The sequence below is a fragment of the Asparagus officinalis genome, chromosome 7, assembly GCF_001876935.1.
Source record: "Asparagus officinalis chromosome 7, Aspof.V1, whole genome shotgun sequence".
NCBI classification, from domain to species: Eukaryota; Viridiplantae; Streptophyta; class Magnoliopsida; order Asparagales; family Asparagaceae; genus Asparagus; species Asparagus officinalis.
In genome coordinates this window covers 102,547,665-102,564,939 of record NC_033800.1, presented here as the reverse complement: position 1 = coordinate 102,564,939, position 17,275 = coordinate 102,547,665, and positions in this window count along the sequence as shown.

The following is a 17,275-nucleotide window of genomic DNA, read 5'->3' as shown; positions in this document are numbered from 1 at the left end:
TCTAAACTCAATATAAAACTAGCTTTAATAGAAATGATAATTAACAAGTAATAAATAAAAGCTAGAGTAGAGTTTAGAAAACTTCTCAATAGATAACAAGATGGAGAGATGGAGATTGAAGCCCAAACAAGAAGATAATCTCCTCCACTTGTGAAAACCAAAACAGCTTTAAACCAAACCCTTAAACAAGCTTAAAAACAAGCTTAAACTCTTGTTAAAATCTTTTAAACCATTCTCTTGCTTACTTATAAAATCTGAGGTAAGGGGGGTATATATATGAAACCCCAAAGGAAAGAAAAAGCCAAGAAAAAGACCAAAAAACCCTTCTGCAATGGCTCTAAGAAAATAGCCGTTGAGATTGATCTGACACCGCGGCGGTCGACCGAAAATATTTGTGGTTGACCGCGATTCAGATCCAAAACTCAGAAAACAGACATAGACATCTTCGGTCGACCGGTGCGGTCGACCGATGGAAATTTTGAGCTCACGGTTGACCGCACCGGTCAACCGACAAACTCTCTGCTGCCTACTGAACAAATGAACATATGAGCGGTCGACCGGTGTGGTCGACCGAAATCTGATACTACAGAAAACTGGTTTTAAAAGCTGATTTTGAGACTTTGGAAAATATGTTAAAAATAACAAATGAAGTCAAAAAATAATGAAACTTTGGAAAATGTATATAAACATGTAAATGAGCATGTTACAAAAAGAATTTTCCAAATTACATTTCCCATTTGTGAAAAATCATCATTTTGCAAAATAGTTCAAAACACGAAAATGTAAACATGTGAAATTTGATATTTTGGCTAAACCATATTTTGAAACTTTGCACAATGATTATATAGACTTAATAAAATATGTATATGATTATTGTTAAGTCCATAAACTAAGAAAACAATATTTTTACAAAATTGCATATTCTATGCAATGATTTCAAAAACACAATAGTAAATATGAAATATATGATTTCATATTTATAAACATGAAAACTCAAAAACTATGTATATATATATTATATAACTATATATATATATATATATACGAAGAAACCAATAAATGTGTGTGTATATGATATTGAGCTTAAGGTACTTAACACACATAATATAAAACCTAAACTAAATATACCCAAGCTTGATCTTGATCTTCATTGAAGCTCAACTTGGTACACATGCGGATGAAGCTTGAACTTGATCTTTAACTTGAATTGTACGTTGCTTCACTCCACAATTCCGCCAACATCCATTGGATATGATCGTTGTGGCGCAATCCAATAAAATCTAACTCAATTAACAAACTAGCAATAATAAGAATATGAAAATCAATAATGAAATTGCTAGAGAAAAGAGTTAGAAAACTTCTCTAAGAACACAAGAAGAGGATGAAGGGGATTGAGAATGAATCCCTCAATCTGCAGTTAAAGCTTCCTCCTTTGTAAACAGAAACTCAAACTCAAACAAACAGTAAAACCCTAAACCCTTGCTTAAACTTTTCTTTTCTTTTAAAACATTTCTTAGTTGGCTTGAGAGTTGAAGACAATGGGGTATTTATACCCTCTCACAACTGAGTCAAGAAACCAGAGCAAAAGACAAAACAGCCCCAATGCAACGGTCAAAAAACTAGCCGTTGGAAGCTGAAGGAACACTCGTCGGTCGACCGGAAAATTCGTCGGTCGACCGAAAATTTTCATCGGTCGACCGTACCGGTCGACCGACAGACGTCTGTCAGCCCAGTGAACTTTTGACCTCAGGTTCGGTCGACCGGTACGGTCGACCGAAAACAGATATGACAGAAACTGAAACCTGTTTTGCTGGTTTTAAAATGCTGTTTAAAAATATCAAATAAATTCCAAAAAATGTAAAACTTTGGGGAATGATTGTAGACATGATAATAAACATGCTACAATGACTGGTTTCGAAAAAGGACTTCCCAAATGAAAAATATCATCATTTTACAAAATAGTCCAAAACATGAAAACCTGAAAATTGATATTTTGATATTTTGACTTAAACAACATTTTGAAACCTTATGAAATGATTGTATAGACTTGATAAAAGATATAACATGTTGTTATGAAGTCTATAATCTAGAAATACAATATTTTCATAAATTTGCATATTCTATGCAATATATTCAAAACACTAAATATGATTTCATTAAATATAAGCTTGTTAAAGGTGAAATCATATATAGGCATATAAACATGAAACAAAATAGTATTTTCCAATTCTATTCATTTGTTTCATAGTAAAACTTGAAAACTATCAAACCAAAACATATATGTATATATATAACTATATATATACAAAAACCAAAACGTGTATGTGTGTATATGATTGAGCTTAAAGTACTAACACACATAATATAAATTCCTAAACTAAATTACCCAAGCAATGATCTTGATCTTCAATAAGCTTGACTTGGTAATCTCGCGGATGAAGCTTGAACTTGGATCTTGAACTTTGAATAGCAAGGCTTCACCGACATTCCGCTAACCTCCATTGGATATGATCGTTGAAGCTCTATTCCATCCATCCTCCAACTACGTTGTTTGTCTATAATAAATAAGAGAACACAAATACTAGACAAACAACATTAGTGGTAAATTGTTTGTTAAACATCATCAAAATAAGAAGGCCAACAATTCTATTCAAAGCTCTGCACTATAGAGTTTGAGGCCTACTATGGCTGTTATGATCTTCCTCCAGCTCTCACTTTGTCAGCATCACAGATGAGCCAGGCAGTATATGATCACAGTGGCGTGATGGCTCTGATCTATTTGAGGCACCTAGCATACGGACTCTGATTGCCGCTTCACCCCTTCCTCCACTATGTCATTGAGGCTCTGGAGGTGTCTCCATCATAAATCAAGTTGAACTCCATCGCCACGTTGGTGGGGTTTGTGATTATCTACCATCAGGTCGGAGTCGATCCGACTCTGTGCATATGCGAACACCTCTTTAGCATCAAGACGGGGAAGAAGGAGGGCCACTACTACTTTCAATACTTGGGTGGCTTCAAAGTCATATCGAACGCCCTGGACTCAACCAAGGACTAGAAGGAAATTTTCATGTGGGTCTTTAGAGCCGACAACATCTTTTCTTGCTTAGCGTGGCCCGAGATCCATAAAGATGCATTGAAGCCATGTCTGCTCACGACTGAGGAGAGACAAGGACTTGAGAAGATTCGAGCCTATGTTGGATCTTGAAGGATCGATAACTTGTTTGAGCCAGCGGTTTTGTGAGCAGCCGGTATCTCTAGTAGTCGCTAACCGAGGAGGACAACATCCGAGTAGCGGTCCTGGCTCTTTCGCTGAAGGAGTTGGATGAGAAGTAGTCAGGGCATCAATTAGGCCCAAAAAGTGCCTAAGGTCCAAATTGGCCCCTACGGAGGCCAAGGAATTGGTAGCGAATGCTGCTAAGATTGTGGCTCGATTGACGGGGCCGAGTGCTAGTACTCAGGTCGAGATGTCTGAGAAGAAGAGGAGAAGGCTGCAGAAGGTGAGTAGTCAAGATCCTCTTGTGATTGCCAAGTCGACTCAGGCTGGTACGGGAGAGGTGGTAAAGGCAATTGCCTCCATCCCGATCCAGCAAGTCAACCAACATCCTCCTTCTGCTCTAGCCGTCCGATGTTATCTTGGTCCTTGGTGAGGAGTCCACCACTTGGCTTGAGGGGGGAGAACAGGAGGCAAATGATCCTACTAAGGGTGAGGTCTGGTTTGAGGAGGAGACAACCCAACATCCTCTAACCGAGTCAACCTATAGACAGGGCGAGGAGCCTACTAAGGTGTTGGCAGCAATCGAGCAGGAAAAGGCCCAACCTCCTGTGCCTGCCGAGGAGTCGACAATGGCCGAGGCATCTCCAGCTCTAGAGGGTGGTCTTCAGTAGCCCTTCCACAATCGCATCGATGAGCTTGACCCTAATATGTAGGGAGAATCAAAGATGATGATGATGGGGTCATCCAAGGAAGGCCCCCAGCATGACAAGTATAGATGTACTCCCAGGCGACGTCTCAATGAGAGGAGCTCGGTCATAAATTCCCAAACCACCCAATCTTGGACTCTGGAGCAATTCTACCTCTCTCAAAATGATAAAATCCTTTCGGTAATGCCCATTGTCGGCCTCTACCAAGCACTCAAGGGCTATTTACTGCAAGGGGCTCTAGTCGAGCAAGATCTGTTCTCTAAGCTCAAGCATACGCGAGGCCTCCACACCGAATTCTAAGAGGTGTTGGAGGCTGAGAGGGCTACTCAGGAAGAGGCCGAGAAGAAAACCTCTGCAATGGAGGTCGAGCTGGCTACTTTGAAGTGGAACGATGACAAATAGTGTAAGGAGCTAGAGATAGAGAAGATGCTTGAGGGGCTCAAGGCACATAGCAGCAAAAAATCGGCTATGATTAACAAATTCAAGATCGGCCATCTCCAGCATGAGATCCATAAGCAGGACGACTGAGTGAAATACTTGGAAGATGAGCACATGGTCGAGAGGCGAGAGAGAGGGATTGCCTTTGAACAGGCTCCATTAACTCACCAAAACATGGAGAGCCTCCATTGCAAAGCTAAAGCAAGAGGTGGATGCCTATGAGAAGCTGAAGAATGAGGCAGCCCTAGTGGCATTAGAGTTTGAGAGACAATGGGAGTCATCTCTTTTTGAAATACAGGCTCTACATGGTTGCCTTAGCTATCTCGAATCCAAGGCCTATTGGGTGGAAGTTGTGGAAAAATATCATGATAGCCCTCTAGGTAAGGTAGAGGTGGTTTTAGCTTGCAAAGCTAGCTTCTATTATCTCTTGACACATATCCCTCATGAGGCTACACACCATCTGGACCATATCCATTATCTCCCCTAGAGTCGCCAATTACCTTGATGTCCTCAAGGAGATAGAGATGAAGGGAGGTGGGATAGTATTGGATGTAGATGACTGGAATGAGGGAGGCAAGGAGTCGGGAGTTTGTCTATAATAAATAAGAGAACACAAATACTAGACAAACAACATTAGTGGTAAATTGTTTGTTAAACATCATCAAAATAAGAAGGCCAACAATTCTATTCAAAGCTCTGCACTATAGAGTTTGAGGCCTACTATGGCTGTTATGATCTTCCTCCAGCTCTCACTTTGTCAGCATCACAGATGAGCCAGGCAGTATATGATCACAGTGGCGTGATGGCTCTGATCTATTTGAGGCACCTAGCATACGGACTCTGATTGCCGCTTCACCCCTTCCTCCACTATGTCATTGAGGCTCTGGAGGTGTCTCCATCATAAATCAAGTTGAACTCCATCGCCACGTTGGTGGGGTTTGTGATTATCTACCATCAGGTCGGAGTCGATCCGACTCTGTGCATATGCGAACACCTCTTTAGCATCAAGACGGGGAAGAAGGAGGGCCACTACTACTTTCAATACTTGGGTGGCTTCAAAGTCATATCGAACGCCCTGGACTCAACCAAGGACTAGAAGGAAATTTTCATGTGGGTCTTTAGAGCCGACAACATCTTTTCTTGCTTAGCGTGGCCCGAGATCCATAAAGATGCATTGAAGCCATGTCTGCTCACGACTGAGGAGAGACAAGGACTTGAGAAGATTCGAGCCTATGTTGGATCTTGAAGGATCGATAACTTGTTTGAGCCAGCGGTTTTGTGAGCAGCCGGTATCTCTAGTAGTCGCTAACCGAGGAGGACAACATCCGAGTAGCGGTCCTGGCTCTTTCGCTGAAGGAGTTGGATGAGAAGTAGTCAGGGCATCAATTAGGCCCAAAAAGTGCCTAAGGTCCAAATTGGCCCCTACGGAGGCCAAGGAATTGGTAGCGAATGCTGCTAAGATTGTGGCTCGATTGACGGGGCCGAGTGCTAGTACTCAGGTCGAGATGTCTGAGAAGAAGAGGAGAAGGCTGCAGAAGGTGAGTAGTCAAGATCCTCTTGTGATTGCCAAGTCGACTCAGGCTGGTACGGGAGAGGTGGTAAAGGCAATTGCCTCCATCCCGATCCAGCAAGTCAACCAACATCCTCCTTCTGCTCTAGCCGTCCGATGTTATCTTGGTCCTTGGTGAGGAGTCCACCACTTGGCTTGAGGGGGGAGAACAGGAGGCAAATGATCCTACTAAGGGTGAGGTCTGGTTTGAGGAGGAGACAACCCAACATCCTCTAACCGAGTCAACCTATAGACAGGGCGAGGAGCCTACTAAGGTGTTGGCAGCAATCGAGCAGGAAAAGGCCCAACCTCCTGTGCCTGCCGAGGAGTCGACAATGGCCGAGGCATCTCCAGCTCTAGAGGGTGGTCTTCAGTAGCCCTTCCACAATCGCATCGATGAGCTTGACCCTAATATGTAGGGAGAATCAAAGATGATGATGATGGGGTCATCCAAGGAAGGCCCCCAGCATGACAAGTATAGATGTACTCCCAGGCGACGTCTCAATGAGAGGAGCTCGGTCATAAATTCCCAAACCACCCAATCTTGGACTCTGGAGCAATTCTACCTCTCTCAAAATGATAAAATCCTTTCGGTAATGCCCATTGTCGGCCTCTACCAAGCACTCAAGGGCTATTTACTGCAAGGGGCTCTAGTCGAGCAAGATCTGTTCTCTAAGCTCAAGCATACGCGAGGCCTCCACACCGAATTCTAAGAGGTGTTGGAGGCTGAGAGGGCTACTCAGGAAGAGGCCGAGAAGAAAACCTCTGCAATGGAGGTCGAGCTGGCTACTTTGAAGTGGAACGATGACAAATAGTGTAAGGAGCTAGAGATAGAGAAGATGCTTGAGGGGCTCAAGGCACATAGCAGCAAAAAATCGGCTATGATTAACAAATTCAAGATCGGCCATCTCCAGCATGAGATCCATAAGCAGGACGACTGAGTGAAATACTTGGAAGATGAGCACATGGTCGAGAGGCGAGAGAGAGGGATTGCCTTTGAACAGGCTCCATTAACTCACCAAAACATGGAGAGCCTCCATTGCAAAGCTAAAGCAAGAGGTGGATGCCTATGAGAAGCTGAAGAATGAGGCAGCCCTAGTGGCATTAGAGTTTGAGAGACAATGGGAGTCATCTCTTTTTGAAATACAGGCTCTACATGGTTGCCTTAGCTATCTCGAATCCAAGGCCTATTGGGTGGAAGTTGTGGAAAAATATCATGATAGCCCTCTAGGTAAGGTAGAGGTGGTTTTAGCTTGCAAAGCTAGCTTCTATTATCTCTTGACACATATCCCTCATGAGGCTACACACCATCTGGACCATATCCATTATCTCCCCTAGAGTCGCCAATTACCTTGATGTCCTCAAGGAGATAGAGATGAAGGGAGGTGGGATAGTATTGGATGTAGATGATGGGAATGAGGGAGGCAAGGAGTCGGGAGAAGGCTCCACTTGAGATAGCTGGATTAGCCAGCATGGGATGATCATGAAGAGGTCGGGTATGCTCCCCAGTCGACTCCTCCACCAGCTCCTACTATTGATGCCCCTCCCAAGCCGACTCCAGCTCCTAAATCTAGTGTTGCATTCCCCAGCCTAACTCCCGATCTAAGTCGAGCCTCCTGAGAGTTCTATATATGTATCTTTTTTGGCATTCCTCTGATGTAAATGTTGTTGTATATATTTTGATACATGAATAAAGATTACTTTTACTTTTGCCTATTCGATCTATGCTCCTTTCTTATTTGTTATAATTGTCTACAATTTACCTTGTGTTGAGATTTATGATTGAGACAAGTCGGCTTCGTGCCTTGGCTTTTTCTCAAAATGATATTAAGGTCTTATATGTTAGAGTTGATTGAGTTAATGACATGCCTTGATTTTATCCAAAATGGGCACCAAGTTCTTTAGGTACATGCATTGGCTTTATCCCAAATGGGTACCAAGGTCTTAGAGTTGGAGTCGGCCGCTTTAGGGATGACTCATTTTTGTGTCTTGGTTTTACTCATAATGGCACTAAGTTCTTTAGGTACATATCTTAGATTTATCCCAAATAGGTACCAAGGTCTTAGAGTTAGAGTCAGCTGCTTTAGGGATGACTCAGCTTCATGCATTGGTTTTACTCGTAATGATATCAAGGTCTTTACATACACGCCTTGGCTTCATCCTGAATGGGTACCAAGGTCGTAGAATTAGAGTCGTCCGCTTTAGGGATGTCTCAACTTCGTGCCTTGGTTTTACTTATAATGACACCAAAATCTTTAGGTACGTGCATTGGCTTTATCGCAAATGGGTACCAAGGTCTTAGAGTTGGGGTTAGACTTCAGGGATGATGGATTTATGCCTTGGTTTTACTCATAATGACACAAAGGTCTTTAGGTATGTTCCTTGACTTTATCCTAAATGGGTACCAAGGTATTAGAGTAAGAGTCGGCTGCTTCGAGGATGACTCAGCTTTGTGCCTTAGCTTTACTCGTAATAACGCTAAGGTTTTTTAGGTATGTGCCTTGGCTTTATCCTAAATGGGTACCAAGGTCTTACAATTGGAGTTAGCCGCTTTGGGGACGACTCGGCTTCATGCCTTGGCTTTACTCATAATGACACCGAGGTCTTTAGGTACGTACCTTAGCTTTATCCCGAATGGGTACCAAGATCTTACGATTGGAGTCAGCCACTTAGGGGACTACTCAGCTTCGTACCTTGGTTTTATTCATAGTGACACCAAGGTCTTTAGGTACATGCCTTGGCTTCATCTCGAATGGGTACTGAGGTCATAGAATTGGAGTCGGTCGCTTCAAAGATGACTCGGCTTCGTGCTTTGGTTTTACTTGTAGTGACACAAAGGTCTTTAGGTATATATCTTGGCTTCATCCCAAATGGGTACCGAGGTCATAGAATTGGAGTCAGACGCTTCAGGGACGACTCCGCTTCGTGCCTTAATTTTACTCGTAATGATTCCAGGTCTTTAGGTGCATGCCTTGGCTTTATCCTGAATGGGTACTAAGTTCTTAGAATTAGAGTTGGCTGCTTCGGGGAAAACTCGGCTTCGTTCCTTGATTTTACTCATAATGACGCCAAGGTCTTTAGGTATGTGCCTTGGCTTTATACCGAATGGGTACCAAGGTCTTAGAATTAGAGTCGATCACTTTAGGGATGAGGCATGGGTACCAAGGTCTTAGAATTGGAGTCGATCACTTCAGGGATGACTCAACTTCGTGTGTCCATGAAGATTTCAGTACTACAAAAGCATATTATAACAAAATTATCAACAACCTAAAAGATTTTATATCACATGTGAGTTTTATAATTTAAAATTATTGAAAGTATTTTTTTAGATGCTCTATGTTCCAAGGGTGTTGCAAGATCCTTCCATCAGAGCTTCTCAGTCGATAAGTGCCAGGACGCACTTCCTCGATGACTGTGTAAGGATCTTCCCAATTGGTGACCAACTTGCTGCACTTAGTTTCTCTGTCAAAAATAACTCTTCAAAGAAGGAGATCGCCAACATTAAATCTTCGAGGCTAGAGCTTGATGTTGTAGTGTCACGCAATGTGCTATTGACTGATGACTTGAGATCGAAGAGATTCTTCTCGAATTCATCAATGAGGTCAAGTCCGATTCGAAGCCCTATGGAATCCAAGTCTTCATCGAAATGTTACAATCAAATTGTTGGCATGCTGACTTCTACCGTAGTGACCGCCTTGGCTCCATAAACTAGATTGAAGGGGATTTCTTCCATGGAGTTCTTATGAGTGGTACAGTAAGACCACAGGATTCCGGACAGCTCTTTGACCCAATTCCTAACCGCCTTGTCCATCTTCTCCTTCAAAGCTTGAAGAATGCATTTGTTAGCGACCTTTACAAGTCAATTACATTTAGGTTGTGCTATTAATGCGAACTTGAGCCGTATTTTCCATTGCTCACAAAAACTTCAGAAACCTTCGTTGTTGAACTGAGTGCCATTATCGGTGTTGAAAGAGGTGGGAACACCGAATCTACAGACAATAGATCTTCACACAAAATTTGTGATATTGCTCTCCCTAATTTTGGCAAATGATTCGGCTTTGATCCATTTGGTGAAATAAGCAATGACAACAATCAAGAATTTTGTTTCCCAGAGGCTATTAAGAGAGGCCTCAATATGACCAATCCACATTAAGCGAATGGAGTTGGGCTCATAATAGGGGTGTGTTCAGTGGATGACACTCATGGTACGCTTGAGAACAATTGGCACATCTTGCATTAGGAGACGAGTGTTTTGGACTCGGCTAAGATAGTGGGCCAATAGTATCCTTGGCCGATCAATTTTTTAGCAAGAGTTATGGCACCTGGGTGATTCCCACAAGTCCTTTCTTGCATCTCTCTCAAAAAGTATCTGCCCTCTACTAGCTGGAGATATCAGAGATAGGGCCCCAAACCACTACTCGAGTATCACATTTGATAAAGCTGGTTATTGAGCATTTGATATCTTCAAGTAATCCTCTGTAAACTCCTCGCTTCAGTAGCATTCTCTGGTAGAGTCCCCCCTATTAGGTACTAGATGAGTGGATCCATCTGATAGGGTTCCACAGAAGTCTTGGTCTGCATGATTGCATCTGAAGCCTCCATAATGTTTGGCATTAGAGGGTGTCCGTGTGCACTGGTCCTACATTATTTCCTAAGTGGATTGCCCCCAACTTGAAGCGCTCACTCGTGCTTTTAAGGGTCTGGGGTGGGAGTGTCGGACTTAGTGTCCTAAGTCCCTTTAAAGCCTTTCAAAAGCTCTTTGACTGCCTTCAGGTACAAAATCATCCTTGAGTCTTTGGTCGCACAATCTCCCCTCACTTAGTAGACCACAAGTTGGGAGTTAGCCAAGATATAGATGAGCACGGCCTTGACTGCTAAGGTGGCTCGAAGACCTGCTAAGAGGGCTGCATACTCACCCTTGTTGTTAGAGGCAGAGAAATCAAAAGTAATAGAGTGTTAGTGCGTCGATCCAGCAAGATTGCGTAGGATAAATCTTGCTCCACTACTTCCTAATCTGGAGGATCTGTCCATCTTTAGCAACCACCATGAGGCAAACTCAGCTAAGTCATGTTTGAGGATGCAGTGCCTCCGAGAAGTAGGTGTCTTGGTTGAATTAGACGCTGAAGGCTCTGACAGGGGAACCATTATGAGCAGAGATGGTTCATCATCTGGTGTGGTTGACTCTATCAAGAAGTTGGCCAAGGCTTGGGTCTTTATGGTCATCCTGGGCTCAAATTACATGTTATATTAACTGAGTTCGACTGACCAGATGATCATGCTCCTTGAAGTGGTTGGACTGCCAAGTGCTTTCTTCAAAGGCAAGTTCGTCCACACCACTATAGTATGCGACTGAATATAGGGGCAAAGCCTCCTAGCTATAGTAATGAGAATGAAGGAGGCTTCCGGGGAGATGGCCAAGTAGAGATATAGGGTCTCCCCCTCTCTGGGTCAGCTCAATAGTGGCTTGGTGCTCAAAATATTTCTTGAGGTCCCTAAAGGCCTTGTTGCTCTCGGCCATCTAGCACATGCCTTACTTTAGCTCCTTGCTCCCTCTTAAAATTTTAAAGAATGGAAGTTTTCTCTTAGCAGATTTTAAAAGGAAGTGGCCTAATGCCACTATCTTGCTATTCAACCTCTGAACGTCCTACAGTGTGCAAGATTTAAGTAGCTGTTCTATAGCAGATATCTTCTCCAGGTTGATTTTAATACCTCATTGAGTAATTATGAATCTGAGAAATTTGCCTGATTACACTCTAAAAGCACACTTGGGCAGGTTGAGCTTCATGCGGTAGCGTCAGAGGACAAAGAAGTTCTCTTCAAGATCCAACACGTGAGATGATGCCTGCTTTGACTTCACAAGAATGTTGTCCATGTAGGCTTCCACATTACGACCGATCTGGTAGTTGAAAATCTCATTGACCAATTTCTGATATGTGGCGCCTGCATTCTTAAGACCGAAAAGCATCACCTTGTAGCAATAGGTCTCTTAGTCCTTAATAAATGAAGTCTTGATGCTCTGCCATAAGGATGTAAATGTAGCTGGAGAAGGTGTCCATAAAGTTGAGCAGTTCGTGACCCGCACTTTCGTCTACGAGCTGATTGATCTTGGGAAGGCGGTAGCTATCCTTTGGGAAAGCTTTGTTCAAATCTGTGAAGTCCACACACATCCTCCATCTGGCAAGGGACTTTTTCGCAAGCACCATATTGGATAGCCACTCTAGGTACTGTACTTCTCTAATGAAGTCGACTTTGAGTAGGCGGTCGACTTCATTGATAACCGACTTCTGCCTCTCGGGACTGAGATGCCTCTTCTTCTGTCAAACCAGCTAATCTTCGAGCCCCTGATCAAATACAACCGCATTATCATGTAGGAACGTGAGCATAGCTCCTTGTTAGGGTTTAGTGAGGCTCGACCAAATCTTGACCTTTCTCAACCTATCTAGGTTAATCGACACTTCTTGTAATTCTTCGACGGGGGTCGTTAGCTCCCATTCCAACACTTCTTCCATTTGGAGACATGTCTTCTCAATTAGCAGGTCTCTAGTACTCGTTTTCTCTTCATTGAGAGTAGATAGCAAGATCTGGCTTCTCATTGGTTGCTCTTGATAGTTCTGACTCCTTCAGGAGTCAGGAACTTTTCCATCTAGTGGTAGGTTGATGAGACCGCCTACAAACAATTAAGAACAATTCTTTTGAGAATAACATTGTAGGTCGACTTGATGTTCATCACCAGAAACTGGGTCTGGATAGTGGATTGACGAGGGTATTCTCTGACAATTAGGAGGAGAGTGATCATCCCTTCTGGTAGGAGCAAATGTCCTGTGAATTTAATGAGAGGACCTCAACAAGGCTGCAACTTAGACTTATCAATGCCCATCTGATTAAAGATAGCGATAAATAGGATATTAGTAGAACGTTCAGTGTCGGCCAAAATCCTCTCGACCTGGAAACTAGTGATCTTGACTGAGATGATAAGAGCATCATTGTGAGGCGTATCGATGCCTTTCAAATCATAGTCACTGAAAGAGTCGGGCTGATCTATCTTCTAGTTCTTGTCGTACAAGTTGACATGCAATGATCATCTGGCATACTTCTTTCAAGCGTTGTTAAACATTCCTCCTGCCATAAGGCCGCCGCTAATAGTATTGATAATGCCTCTATTGTTAGTCTTGATAGGTCGTATGTCTGTAAGCAATAAAAATTACCTTTAATCCCTATCAGAGAAGTTCAGAACAAAATTGCTAAAACCACGCCCGAAATAGCAAAAAGGGAAAAAACACTGATATCTCTCAAACCGGAAGGAATTTGGCAAAATGGACAAGAGCAAACCGAACCCTATGGGGGTGGGTTTGGTCAGCTCTGTCTCGTTGAGATAGTCTATTTTCATATATAATTCGTCCAATTACGACTTACGGTATGAAAATTATGACCTGTTCTTCGTGGCATGTTCTAGAGCTCGCTTGCAAAGGAGCTTAGCTTGCCTAAAGGCTTAAAGCTTGCCTGCATAAGGAAAGCTTGCCTACACTTCCTCACCTGTAGAGCTCGCCTGCATGATCCAAGCTCGCCTGAAGACTTGAAGCTCGCCTTAAGACCAAGCTCGCCTGAAGGCTGAAGCTCGCCTGAAAATGGTGTAGTTCACCTGTAAGGAAGTCCATCTGCAAGGCTAGAGATCACCTGAACATTAGAGCTCGCCCGAACTAAGCGAAGCTTGCCTGCACAGCTTCGCCTATGAGGTTCGCCCGTATAACCTCACCTGAGGGCCAAGCTCGCCTGAAGAGCAAGCTCGCATGTCAACACTCGGAGCTCGCCTACATAGCTCAGCTTGCCTGCACAGCCTCGCCTGTAGAGCTCGCCTGACAGCTTGAAGATCACCTGCACAGCCTCGCCTGTTGAGCCCACTTACAAGATCAGATGATCAACAAACTCACCAGATTCGCCAGGGTACTAGGTGACTGCAATATCACGTACAGTGATGGGCCTTCCCATTCTCTACGATGTGAAGGGGAGGAGTACAGTACTCCAAGCCCATTAAGTAGCCGCTCATAGTACAAGCGACCAGTCGAATCCACATAGTCATCAAACTCACCTGTGTACTCGACTCGCCTGCATGAGTCAAGTTCGTTTAATCGCCAAAATACGCCTGCATCACCAGACGATCAAAGGCTCGCCTTCACACTTGACTCACCTGCACGAGTCAAGTTCGTCTGAATTACTAAAATTCGCTTGCAAACTCGCTAAACTCACTAGAGTACTTAACGGCTATGCTGTCACGCACAAGGAAGGGCTTTCCCATTTCTCACGACATGAAGGGGAGGAGTACAGTGCTCCGAGCCCATCAAGCAGCCGCTCATGGTACAAGTGAGAGGCATGACATCTCTCAACAGGACATGGTCACATCCCATGATTCAAGGGGGGCAACCATGCCGCCTCTCTCCTATAAAAGAACCTCTCCTGACCACAGAAAAGGGGGTCGCATTTTTACAATTTATTGATTAATTCAATCAATTAACCGAACCACCAGCTCTCGGCTCCTGATCGAGCTAAGGACCCGCTCTCTGCATTGTTCTTGCACTGTAGCATCTCATTCTAGCTTTCGGCCTTGACCGTTATTGAGCTCGGATACTCAAACTCGACCAACACAAGTTTCTACTGCGTACTGAAGCTCACCTACAACCTTGATCGAATCGTCCAAGAGAAGCAAACTCGGTGCGAGAACTGAGCGAGGCGTCCTATCACTACCAAAGTCCCCACGTTAAACAAGAAGGACATTCCCTCCGCTTCTGTTGTAATTTTAATTTATTAGTTTGTAATAAGCTATTCTTATCAATATAAACGAAATCCCCTGTTTCGAGAAATCAATTTTTACACCTATAGTGTCAGACGGCTGCTGGGGATAAGGTGATCTGGAGCGGGACCTCCTGTCGGATCTCCATGGAGCAGGTTCTCCCATGTTCCGCTAAGTGATAAGTCTCTTCAAGAGTCCTCTCTGTATTAAGTCCTCAATATCTCTTTGGAGGACTTGGTAGTCATTAGTATGATGGTCGTGATCTCGATGGTATCAACAAAATTATCTGAGGTCTCGAGATTGAGGGTCTAACTTTATATGAGGGGGAGCGAAATTGAGGTACCCTTCTCTCTGGACCAAGTAAAGGGCTTGGGTAAGAGAAGTGTTGAGGGTAGTGAGGACTGGCTTCTTAGAAGTATCCTTCCTCCTATCACTCCTGTCGACCCTATTTGGTATGGGGTCGGCTCTACCTGTTCTGGGGGGATCCTTTGCCGCCTCTTCTCTTGGGGAGGGGTCGGCCCCTGCTTTGGTGTTGTCACGCCTCGCTTCCTAATATACCTAGAATCGGAATGTGAATAAGCCCGTGATGTATTAGATTGAGTAGAAATATACACTAAATCTTTTCTTCTCAATCTAATACGCTAAGCGTTAAGCAAAAAAATATCAATCATAGGTCCCCAATCACAAATAGTAAAAATATAGTAAACAACCTAGAATAAGAAATAGACATATCATCAAAAGTAGATCATCCGAGACATAAAATACGGGTCAAACATGCCCTTCTTACAAAATGGTCCAACTAGGAATATAAAAATACATAGTCCGTAATAAAAGGAAATACTGCTAAAATAACTAGATCCAACATCAGACTAAAGAAAAATACTGGAAAAGAGTTCTAGTGTTCATCAGCTACTACAGAAAGAAAATGACTAAGATTCAGTTTGTCCTTCTACTCCATCAGAAAGACACTCCGGCTGAGCATACACCGGCTCGGCTACATCATCAAACTGAACATGTCCGTCCCCTAAATCTGACGCACACCAGAAAAAACATATGTACGTCAGCGTGCATGGTACACAGCAAGATCCCACATGAAAGAATGAAATGGTCGAACGACCCATGCTATGACAATAATAATAATAATAGAAACATGGTATTGAAAATCTAATAACTTAATAAAATTCACTACTATAATAGCGATCAGAAGAATCAAAAATCAATCGGTAATCTAGATCATACAACTAACCATCCTACAACAGGTCACTGGTCCACATCTCACATAGAGTCAATATTCATATTACCGGATAACTGACTGTTCACAAATCCCCTACGTGCACCTAATCCCGCTACACATGCGGCCAAAGGACTACATGCAAACTGTTTTCTGCCTAGTCCGAACTCAAGCAAAACTCGGGTGACGAATTAAATTCCCACTGACCAAAGTGATGTACACACTTCACTTTGGCCCTACAAACCAATCCCAGTGGCGACACCAGCCACTAGTGCGAGCCTAGAAGATACATCAATAATCATATCCAATCACATGAACAAAGACTTTCCCATCCCAACACTTCTCGTTTTTCTAAGTCAACAATCATAATCCACACTAAAACTCTGGTTCACCTCCTAAATTCAGTCAACGCACCCACATATATCACTAAGTCTGTTCATGACACACGAGGCTACTAAGTCATGAACTACTAATGGTTTTCAAATACAACAATGAATAATAAATAATATGACTACTTCTATGCAATAACATTATGACATGTCAAATACATTAAAATAGGATCGTTCAACATGAAATGTAATTATGAACAATAAAATCATGCATGTAATCCGATTTTGTTAATATCTTGTTATTCGATCTTCTAAACTACTCATAAAAATATCAGCAACTAGGTAACAACTAATATAACTACGGTCGAAAAAAAAAATAGAAACCGTGATTGTTTTACACATGAAATATCGTAGTCTACAACCACCAACCCAAGATTATAAATTAATTTAATTCAAAATAAATAATTCCCCTTTTCAAAATAATTTCTTTTAAATCATTACAATAATAACTCTAAAATAACTTTTAAAATATTCTTTTTGACATTCCCTCTTTCAAAATAATAATTTAATAGTCTTTAAAATATTCTTTTTATTTCTTTTTCCAAAAGCATCTCATAATTATTTATAATCTAATTTTCAACATACCCGATCATCAGATATATCATCAATTCACAAAATATAACCATAACAATATTTAATATCATTCATCAACAATCCCGGGTAGATAATTACAATATACACGCTATAGCAAAATCTAAAAATTGAATGACAAGTCAAAGAATATCAGGATTTTGCCTCAGGGTAACGTCGAATGAATCAACGTTGTCGGTGTGGTGCGTCGGCACTGAAGGGGCAACGGATCTGGCCGAAGGGGTCAGTGTTGACGATGGGGCAGCTACGGGGCAAGCTCAGGGGTTGGCGAGGCACTGGAAGAGGCTGAGGGAGTTGAGCGGCGACGATTCAGGGCAGCGATTAAATGGAGAGGGGTGTTCGGTGGTGTTCGGGGAAATAGGCGGTGG